Source organism: Grampus griseus (assembly GCF_964374135.1).
Source record: "Grampus griseus genome assembly, chromosome: 3".
Classification (NCBI taxonomy): Eukaryota; Metazoa; Chordata; class Mammalia; order Artiodactyla; family Delphinidae; genus Grampus; species Grampus griseus.
In genome coordinates, this window is record NC_139019.1 from 165,235,483 (window position 1) to 165,246,880 (window position 11,398).

Below are 11,398 nucleotides of genomic sequence, written 5' to 3' on the forward strand. Positions count from 1 at the left end.
ACTCTGAAAACACCAATTGCTGGTGAGGATGTGGAGCAACAGGAACTCTCATTCATTGCTGGTGGGAATGCGAAGTGGTTCAGCCACTGTGGAAGATAGTTTGGCCGTTTCTTACAAAACTAAACATACTCTTACCATATGAACCAGCAATCATGCTCCTTGGTACTTACCCCAAGGAGTTGAAAACATGTCCACACAAAAACCTGTACCTGGATGTTTCTAGCAACCTTTTTTTTTTTTTTTGGCGCGTCACGGGGCATGCGGGATCTTAGTTCCCCAATCAGGTATTGAACCCGTGCCCCCTGCAGTGTAAGCGTGGAGTTTTAACCACTGGACCACCAGGGAAGTCCCTCTAGCAGCTTTATTCTTAACTGTCAAAACTTTGGAAGCAACCACACTGTCCTTCAGTAGATGAATGGATAAATAAAGTGTGATACGTCCAGACAATGGAATATTAGCACTCAAAAGAAATGAGCTATCAAGACGTGAAAAGACATAGAAGACCCTTAAATGCATATTACTGAGTAAAAGAAGCCCATCTGAAAAGGCTTATGTTTGTTCTGCATGATTCCAACTATGACATTCTGGAAAAGGCAAAATTATATAGACAGTAAAAGGATCAGTGGTTTCCAGGGATTTTAGGGGAAGGAGGGATGAATAGGCAGAGCCCAGAAGATTTTTACAGCAGTCTGTCTACTCTGTATGATACCACAATGGTGGATGCTTGTCATTATACATTTGTCCAAACGCCTAGAATGTACACCACCCAGAGTAAACCCTAATGTAAACTGTGGATGCTGGGTAATGATGATGCGTCCATTTAGGTTTATCAGTGGTAACAAAGGTGCCACTGATGGGGGGGCGCTTTGATAGGGGGGAGGCTGTCCATTTGTGGCACTCTGTGCCCCCCCTCATTTTTCCTGGACGTGATAGCTCTGCCTATTGCAGGACAATGATGGCTATTCTAAACGCTAAGGAAAAAAAAACACAGAACTGTTTCAAGTACTCAAGACTGACTTACAAACCAACCAACCACCTGGCTGGAACCCTTGCTAGCAGGCATTCTTATAAAAGAAACTTTCGAGCCTCCTTATATTGCTGGAAACTCAGCTGTGCTCCAGACTAGAGCCTCCTTACCTATGCTATGGATTTTAAATTTATTTTCTCTTATTTCATGTACACTGCTTTTTTTGGTTACAGTGTATGATGGATGTGTATGAAAAAAAAATGTATCTTTGGGAAAGCAATTACAGTTTGTTAATTTGAAAAAAATTTTTTTATTGCACACTGCTTTTTAAAATAATTTATTTAACTAATAACTAGATTTTTATGAAAAGCATAAACTAGGTAGCACACCTTTAATACCAAACATGAAAATATATTTAACACTGAGCTTTACCAGTGGCTTTTGTACTTGATAAGATGACACATGAGACAGAGCTAGGGAGAGGGGAGCACTGTGCATGTTTAAAGCAAACATCAACATGGCAATTTTCGTGACATATGTTGAAACGCTCTGTTTAACAGAGCCAGGTGCATGACTGATTCAGTATGGTGACATCTCTACCAAACAGTGTGTCGCATTGTGTGGTGCATGTACTCCTTTCCCTAATGACATATGTTGAAATTCTGACGTGTATTTATCTCTAAATATGCTTAAATAAAACAGTAGATGCAAAAAAAGGCACTCTGTGCCTTTTGCTCAATATTGCTGTGAACCTAAAACTGCTCTAAAAGATAAAGTTTACTTTTTTTAATTAATTTATTTATGGCTGCATTGGGTCTTCGTTGCTGCGTTAGGGCTTTCTCTAGCTGCGGCAAGCGGGGCTACTCTTTGTTGCTGTGTGCAGGGCTTCTCATTGCGCTGGCTTCCCTTGTTGTGGAGCATGGGCTTTACGCGCGCAGGCTCAGTAGTTGTGGCTTGCGGGCTTTAGAGCGCAGGCTCAGTAGTTAATACCACACGGGCTTAGCTGCTCCGCGGCATGTGGGATCTTCCCAGACCAGGACTTGAACCCATGTCCCCTGCATTGATAGGTAGATTCTTAACCACTGTGCCACCAGGGAAGTCCAAGATAAAGTTTATTTTTTAAATGTAAACACATTTAAAAGACCAAAGTCGGTCATCACAGGGACCTGTAGGCCATTTGTCCCCTCCCTGACTGCATCGCCTACTGCCCTTCTCCTGGCTCATTCCCCTCCCACCACTGGCCTCCTCACTCGCTATTCTTCAAACCTGGCACATTCCTGCCCCAGAGTTTTTGCCCGTGTGCTCCCAACCCATGCATGGCTCTGTCTCCCAGAGGATACCAGTAATGTTACAGACGCCTCCACCTTGCATTCCCAGTTGATTTTTCTCCACGGTACTCATCCCCCATGCTGAAACATAAACTTTGTGTCTGTCTCCACCACCCATGCATCCCAGCACCTAGCACAGTGCCAAATGCCTGGTGCACGAAAGAGAGAGTGAAGGAGCACTCCCGGGTGACTCCTTGCTGCCGGTTTACGAGATGCTTCCTGAGGCGTCAGTATTACACTCCCGGCTTCTCAGATGCCAGTGGGGAGAATGACGCGAGCCCTGGACTGAAGTCACAGCTTTAGGCTCTGCCCTTCATCTCCTGTGTCCAGGTCCCAGTCACCCTCCCCATCTGCTGCCTGGCACAATGATAGCTGCCCCTCCTGCCTTCCCCGGTGGGAAGGAGAGTGCCAGGTGTGGAGGGAAGGGTAGGAATGCAAAGAGGTGTATAAAAGTCCAGATGTTTGCAGCATCACTCCTCACGCGGTGAAAATACAATTCCCAGTTGGTCTTAGCAGTCTCGGAGTCTGTGCATTCACGTCTACATCCTCTGGTATCTGCTGCCTTATTAGGCAGGAGTTTCTCACGTGGCTCAGAGGATGTGTCAGGGTTCTCTAGAATCAATATGATGTTGGATGTACATATATATACATCCTATTCTGTTTCTCTGGAGAAATGGAATATATATACATATATAGAGAAAGAGAACACACACACACACACGTATATGTATATTTATATTTATGCAGATAAAGAGAGAAAGATGTTTATTTTAAGGAATTGGCTCACATGACTATAGGGGCTGGCAAGTCCAAAGCCTAATCCGTAGGGCAGGCCAGTAGCTGGAAATTCAGGGAATAGAGGATGTCTCAGTGTTGAGTCTGAATTCCGCAGGGCAGCAGGCTGGAAACTCAGGCAGGGTTTCTGTACTACAGTCTTGAGAATTTCTTCATTGGGAATCCTCATTCTTTGCTCTTATGTCGGATTGGATGAGGCCTATCCACATGATGGAGGGTGACCAGCTTGACTCAACATCCTCAGTATGATTTAAACATTAATCACATCTATGAAAATCTCCACAGCAACATCTAAGCTGGTGTTCAACCAAACAGCTAAGCACCATGTGCCAAACTGACACCTAAAATGAACCATTGCAGAGAAAATGAACTTCTCTCTTTTGACTCAACGTCAAGGGCTTGAAATAAAATGCTTACACACGTCCAGCAGGTGAAAATGTGAAATGCGTCCTCTTCAGTTGCCACAGTAAAGTGAGTACTTTTTGAGTAATCTCTTCAGATCTTCCTTAGGCATGAAACTGCTTATTTATTAAGCAAACATATATTTATTCCTCAAACATGACCTCCTGCCCTGAAAAATGGGCATCACAAGAAAACGATTTCCCCAAATCAAGCAGTGAGATGCGTTGTGCAGAGAACAAGCAGCCATCCTTCCAAATTATAAACCCAGGGCAATAGATTTCTTTTAGCCGGAAGCCCAGGTTTTAACTCAGCTCAGCAAATGATCACCATATCATGTTACACTTGCACTAAATCATGTCACTTCCTGCAGCTACAGGGCAAAACCTAACTCCCCACATTTGTCATAATTCGATAGGTTTTTTATTCTAACTATAAATATGTCTAAAAGTGTTTTATTTTAGGTTGAATTTATTAAGCTCTTCTAAAACACTAGTTTGGAATTATTACACTTTGAACCTCCATCAAGAATAATCACAGTACATTTTTCACACACACATATACATATATAAGCCAAACATATGATTGGGGCTAGGCTTGATATATTTAGGCATTTCACCAAGGAGGATATCCAGATGGCAAATAGTGCGCGAAAAGATGTTTAGTGTCATTAGCCATTAAGGAAATGTAAATTAAGACCACAATGAGAAATCACTACACATCTATCAGAATGGCTAAAATAAGAATTAGTGGGCTTCCTGGTGGCGCAGTGGTTAAGAATCCGCCTGCCAATGCAGGGTACACAGGTTTGAGCCCTGGTCCGGGAAGATCCCACATGCTGCGGAACAGCTAAGCCCGTGCGCCACAACTACTGAGCCTGTGCTCTAGAACCCGTGAGCCACAACTACTGAAGCCCACGAGCCTAGAGCCCATGCTCTGCAATGAGAGAAGCCACTGCAATGAAAAGCCCGCGCACCGCAACGAAGAGTAGCCCCCACTCGCTGCAGCTAGAGAAAGCCTGCTCAGCAAGGAAGACCCAAAGGAGCCAAAAAAATAAATAAAAATAATAAAGTTCCCTTTAAAAAAAAAAGAAGAAGAATTAGTGACAACATCGAATGCTGGCGAGGATGTGGAGAAACTGGAATACATTGGAATACACGTGGAATAATACATTGCAGGTGGGGATGTAAAATGGTACAGCCACTCTGGAAAACAGTTTGGCAGCCTCAGAAGAAACTAAACAGACCACTGTCATATGACCCAGTAACTGTACTCCTAGGTCTTAATCCCAGAGAAATAAAAATGAATGTTCACGCAAAACCTGTGCATGAATATTCATAGCAGCTTTATCTGTAATAGCCCCAAACTGGGGTCAACCCAGGCATCCTTCACACAGGTGACTGGGTAAACAAACTGTGGTCCATCTGTACCGTGGATGACTCCTCAGCAATTACAGAGAATGAGCTATTGATTCATTGGACAACCTGAATGAAGTAATGTCAGGGAATTATGCAGTCACGCTGAGAGAGAGAGAAAGCCATACTGTATGATTCCATTTATGTAACATTTTTGAAATGGCAACATTTTGGAGATGCAGGACAGATTATCAGTTGCCAGAGGAGGTGTGTGTGTGATTATAAAAAGGCAGCACTAGGAATCCTTATGGTATTGAAACTGTTTCGTTTCTTGACTGTGGTGATGGATATGCAAACCCACACAGGTGGTACAATTGAATGGGACCTAATACACAGGCACACACACAAATGAGTACAAGCAAACCTGAGAAAATCTGAATAAGATCAGTGAACTGTATCCATGCCAATATCCTGTTATATCTCAATAAAGCTGGGGGGCAAGGGGGAGTAATGGGAAAAATATGTATTTCTCTCTCCAGGCTGTGATATTATACTATCATTTTGCAAAAGATTACCACTGGGGACTTGAACAGATATTTGCACACCCATGTTCATAGCAGCGTTATTTTCAACAGCCAAGATGTGGAAGCAGCCCAAGTGTCCATCAATCGATGACTGGATAAACAAAATGTAGTCCATCCATACAATGGAACATTATTCAGCATTAAAAAGGAAGGAATTCTGACATGCTACAATATGGATAAACCTTGAGGACATTATGCTCAGTGAAATAAGCCAGACACAAAAGAACAAATACTGTTATGATTCCACTTATATGAGGTATCAAGAACAGGCAAATTAATAGAGGTAGAAAGTGAATAGAGGTTACTGGGGGCTGGGGGAGGGGAAGGAGGATGGGGAGTGAGTGTTTAATAGGGACAGAGTTTCAGTCTGGGAAGATGAAAAAGTTCTGGAGATGGGGTCTTCCCTGGTGGCGCAGTGGTTGAGAGTCCGCCTGCCGATGCAGGGGTCACGGGTTCGTGCCCCGGTCCGGGAGGATCCCACGTGCCGCGGAGCGGCTGGGCCCGTGAGCCATGGCCGCTGAGCCTGCGCGTCCGGAGCCTGTGCTCCGCAACGGGAGAGGCCACAACAGTGAGAGGCCCGCGTACCGTAAAAAAAAAAAAAAGTTCGGGAGATGGATGGTGGTGATGTTTGCACAACACTGTGGTTGAACTTAATGCCATTAATCTGTACACTTAAAATGGTAAATTTTTTGTTATGTGTATTTTACCACAATTTTTTTTAGGTTTTATTTTAAAATAGCTTTATTGGGCTTCCCTGGTGTCGCAGTGGTTGAGAGTCCGCCTGCCGATGCATGGGACGCGGGTTCGTGCCCCGGTCCCGGAGGATCCCACCTGCCGCGGAGCGGCTGGGCCCGTGAGCCATGGCCACTGAGCCTGCGTGTCCAGAGCCTGTGCTCCGCAATGGGAGAGGCCACAACAGTGACAGGCCCGCGTAACATTAGGAAAAAAAAAAAAAGAAATTAACAGTGATACTTAACCGTGATACTACCATTTTAATTCTCAGGCTCCTTTACATTTTACGCATTTTCCCCACAATATCCTTTATAACAAAAAAATTAAGTCCAGAATCACAGGTTTGGTTGTGCTGTCCCCAGCCTCCTTCAGTCCGGAACAGATTCTCAGTCTTCCCTGACCGCCCTGACACTTTAGAAAATTACAAACCAGCTACTTTGTAATCTGTCCCTCACTTTGACTTCACTGGATGTTTCCTCTTGATTAGGTTCAGATTGTGATCCCATAGGTTTTGGATCGTCGTGTTTTCATTGTCATTTGTCTCTAGGTATTTTTTGATTTCCTCTTTGATTTCTTCAGTGATCGCTTGGTTATTTAGTAACATATTGTTTAGCCTCCGTGTGTTTGTGTTTTTTACGGTTTTTTCCCCTGTAATAGATTTCTAATCTCATAGCGTTGTGGTCAGAAAAGATGCTTGATATGATTTCAGTTTTCTTAAATTTACTGAGGCTTGATTTGTGACCCAAGATGTGATCTGTCCTGGAGAAGGTCCCATGCACACTTGAGAAGAAAGTGTAATCTGCTGTTTTTGGATGGAATGTCCTATACATATCAATTAAATCTACCTGGTCTATTGTGTCATTTAAAGCTTGTGTTTCCTTATGAATTTTCTGTTTGGATGATCTGTCCATTGGTGTAAGTGAGGTGTTAAAGTCCCCCACTATTATTGTGTCACTGTCGATTTCCTCTTTTATAGCTGTTAGCAGTTGCCTTATGTATTGACGTGTTCCTATGTTGGGTGCATATATATTTATAATTGTTATATCTTCTTCTTGGATTGATCCCTTGATCATTATGTAGTGTCCTTCCTTGTCTCTTGTAATAGTCTTTATTTTAAAGTCTATTTTACCTGATATGAGTATTGCTATTCCAGCTTTCTTTTGATTTCCATTTGCATGGAATATCTTTTTCCATCCCCTCACTTTCAGTCTCTATGTGTCCCTAGGTCTGAAGTGGGTCTCTTTTAGACAGCATATATATGGGTCTTGTTTTTGTATCCATTCAACAAGCCTGTGTCTTTCAGTTGGAGCATTTAATCCATTCATGTTTAAGGTAATTATCGATATGTGTATTCCTATTACCATTTTCTTAATTGTTTTAGTTTTGTTTTTGTAGGTCATTTTCTTCTCTTGTGTTTCCCACTTAGAGAAGTTCCTTTAGCATTTGTTGTAGAGCTGGTTTGGTGGTGCTGAATTCTCTTAGCTTTTGCTTGTCTGTAAAGCTTTTGATTTCTCCATTGAATCTGAATGAGATCCTTGCTGGGTAGAGTAATCTTGGTTTTTCCCTTTCATCACTTTAAGTATATCATGCCACTCCCTTCTGGCTTGTAGAGTTTCTGCTGAGAAATCAGCTGTTAACCTTACGGGAGCTCCCTTGTATGTTATTTGTCATTTTTCCCTTACTGCTTTCAATAATTTTTCTTTGTCTTTAATTTTTGCCAGTTTGATTACTATGTGTCTCGGTGTGTTTCTCCTTGGGTTTCTCCTGTATGGGACTCTCTGCACTTCCTGGACTTGGGTGGCTATTTCCTTTCCCATGTTAGGGAAGTTTTCGAGTATAATCTCTTCAAATATTTTCTCGGGTCCTCTCTCTCTCTCTTCTCCTTCTGGGACCCCTATAATGTGAATGTTGTTGTGTTTAATGTTGTCCCAGAGGTCTCTTAGGCTGTCTTCATTACTTTTCATTCTTTTTTCTTTATTCTGTTCCGCAGCAGTGAATTCCACCATTCTGTCTTCCAGGTCACTTATCCGTTCTTCTGCCTCAGTTATTCTGCTATTGATTCCTTCTAGTGTATTTTTCATTTCAATCATTGTATTGTTCATCTCTGTTTGTTTGTTCTTTAATTCTTCTAGGTCTTTGTTAAACATTTCTTGCATCTTCTCGATCTTTGCCTCCATTCGTTTTCTGAGGTCCTGGATCATCTTCACTATCATTATTCTGAATTCTTTTTCTGGAAGGTTGCCTATCTTCACTTAATTTCATTGTTTATCTGGGGTTTTATCTTGTTCCTTCATCTGATACATAGCCCTCTGCCTTCTCATCTTGTCTATCTTTCTGTGAATGTGGTTTTTGTTCCACAGGCTGAAGGACTGTAGTTCTTCTTGCTTCTGCTGTCTGCCCTCTGGTGGATGAGGTTATCTAAGAGGCTTGTGGATGTTTCCTGATGGGAGGGACTGGTGGTGGGTAGAGCTGGCTGTTGCTCTGGTGGGCAGAGCTCAGTAAAACTTTAAACTGCTTGTCTGCTGATGGGTGGGGCTGGGTCCCCTCCCTGTTGGTTGTTTGGCCTGAGGCGACCCCACACTGGAGCCTACCCGGGCTCTTTGGTGGGGCTAATGACAGACCCTGGGAGGGCTCACGCCAAGGTGTACTTCCCAGAACTTCTGCTGCCAGTGTCCTTGTCCTCACGGTGAGACACAGCCACCCCGCACCTCTGCAGGAGACCCTCCAACACTAGCAGGTAGGTCTGGTTCAGTCTCCCGTGGGGTCACTGCTCCTTCCCCTGGGTCCCGATGCGCACACTACTTTGTGTGTGCCCTCCAAGAGCGGAGTCTGTTTCCCCCAGTCCTGTAGAAGTCCTGCAATCAAATCCCGCTAGCCTTCAAAGTCTGCTTCTCTAGGAATTCCTCCTCCCGTTGCTGGACGCCCAGGTTTGGAAGCCTGACGTGGGGCTCAGAACCTTCACTCCAGTGGGTGGACTTCTGTGTTCTCCAGTTTGTGGGTCACCCACCCAGCAGTTATGGAATATGATTTTATTGTGATTGCGCCCCTCCTGCCGTCTCATTGTGGCTTCTCCTTTGTCTTTGGATGTGGGGTTTCTTTTTTGGTGAGTTCTAGTGTCTTCCTGTCGATGATTGTTCAGCAGTTAGTTGTGATGCCAGTGTTCTCACAAGAGGGAGTGAGAGCACGTCCTTCTACTCTGCCATCTTGAACCAATCTGGATGGACCTTATTATACTAAGTGAAGTAAGTCATACAGAGAAAGACAAATTATCATGTGATATTACTTATATGTGGAATCTAAAAAAGTGATACAAGTGAACTTATTTACAAAACGGAAACAGACTCACAGATAGAGAAAACAAACTTATGGTTACCAAAGGGGAAAGGTGAGGGGAAGGGATAAATTAGGAGGTTGGGATTGACATATACACTACTATCTATAAAATAGATAATCAACAAAGACCTATTGTATAGCACAGGGAACTCTACTCAATACTCTGTAATAACCTATATGGGAAAAGAATCTGAAAAAAGAATAGATGTTATGTATATGTATAATGGAATCACTTTGCTGTACACCTGAAACTAACACAACATTGTAAATCAACTATACTCCAATAAAAAATAAAAATTCAAAAAAACAAAAGCTTGTTGTGGGTCAAACGTCTGGGTAGGGGGTGGGCCCTCTCTAAGCACAGCTCTGGGCTGGTCCCTAGGAGGAGCTGTGATCCAGGAAGGCAGACGCTTACACCCTTTGGGGCTGAGTGCATGTATAAATATTATGTGTTTACTTTAAATAAACCCTTGAGTGGCTCAGAACGAGGCCCTGACTTTGTAAAGTGGCCCACAAGGCCCTGCCTATCCCCCCGCCGCTCCCCCCTTGCAAATCTTCCTCTACCTGCTTGGAAACAGCAGCCGTGCACATCCAACTGCAGGTCCCATTTTGTCCTTTTCTAGTCCTGCAGCCTTTGCCCATGATTCCTCAGCCTGAATGCTCTCTCTCTGCCTCTCTCCTTGGCTTCCTACACAAGGACTTGGCTTAGATTTAACTTCTGTCCCTGCCTGAGACTGGTTAGACATGCTTCCTCTGTTGGGAGGAATAGGGAGGCTTAGGAGGGAATCCTTTTTCAAAGGTGTTGAAAGGATGAGCTTAGCAAGCCAAAGGGTGTGTGCTAAAGGTAGGCACCATTAAAGGACCAGAAATTAATATTAGCAACAATAGCTAACACTTGCATAGCACTTCCTGGGTACCAGCTGCTATTCTAAACCGTGAATATGTAAATTAAAATGTAGTAGGGCTTCCCTGGTGGCGCAGTGGTTGAGAGTCCACCTGCCGATGCAGGGGACACAGGTTCGTGCCCCGGTCCAGGAGGATCCCACATGCTGCGGAGCGGCTGGGCCCGTAAGCCATGGCCGCTGAGCCTGTGTGTCCGGAGCCTGTGCTCCGCAATGGGAGAGGCCACAATGGTGAGAGGCCCATGTACCCACCCCCCAAAAAAAAATTTAGTAAAAGTGCAAATTGGTACAACCATTTTGGAAGACCGTTTGGCAGTTTCTTACAAAACTAATCATACTCTTATCATCCAGCAATTGTGCTCTTAGGTATTTACCCAAATGCATTAAAAACTTAGGTCCATGCAGAAATCTGCCCATGAATGTTTCTAGCTGCTTTATTCGTAATTGCCAAAACTTGGAAGCAACCAAGATGTCCCTCGATAAACGAAAGGATAAACAAACTGTGGTAAATCCAGACAATGGAATATTAGCACTAAAGAAAAATAAGATCAAGCCACAAAAAGTCATGGGGGAAACTTAAATCTGTATTTCTGAGTGAAAAGAAGCCAATCTGTAATGGCTACATACTGTGTGATTCTAACTATATGACATTCTGGAAGAGGCAAAACCGGAGACAGTAAAAGGAGACCTCCCCCTCCCTGGGGTTTGGGGGGAAGGGTGGGAGGAAGAGGGAGAACACAAAGGACTTATAGGGCAGTGAAACCATTCTGTGTGATGCAGTAATGATGGATACATGTCATTAGACATTTGTCCAAACCCACAGACTGTGCAGCATAGGGTGATCCCTAATATAAACTGTGTACTCTGGGTGATGATGATGTGTCAGTGTAGGTGCAGCAATTGCAACAAATATACCACTCTGGTGGGGGATGTCGACAGTGGGGGAGGCTATGCATGTGGCGGGGGGGACCAGGGCTATAGGGGACATCTCTGTACTTCCTGC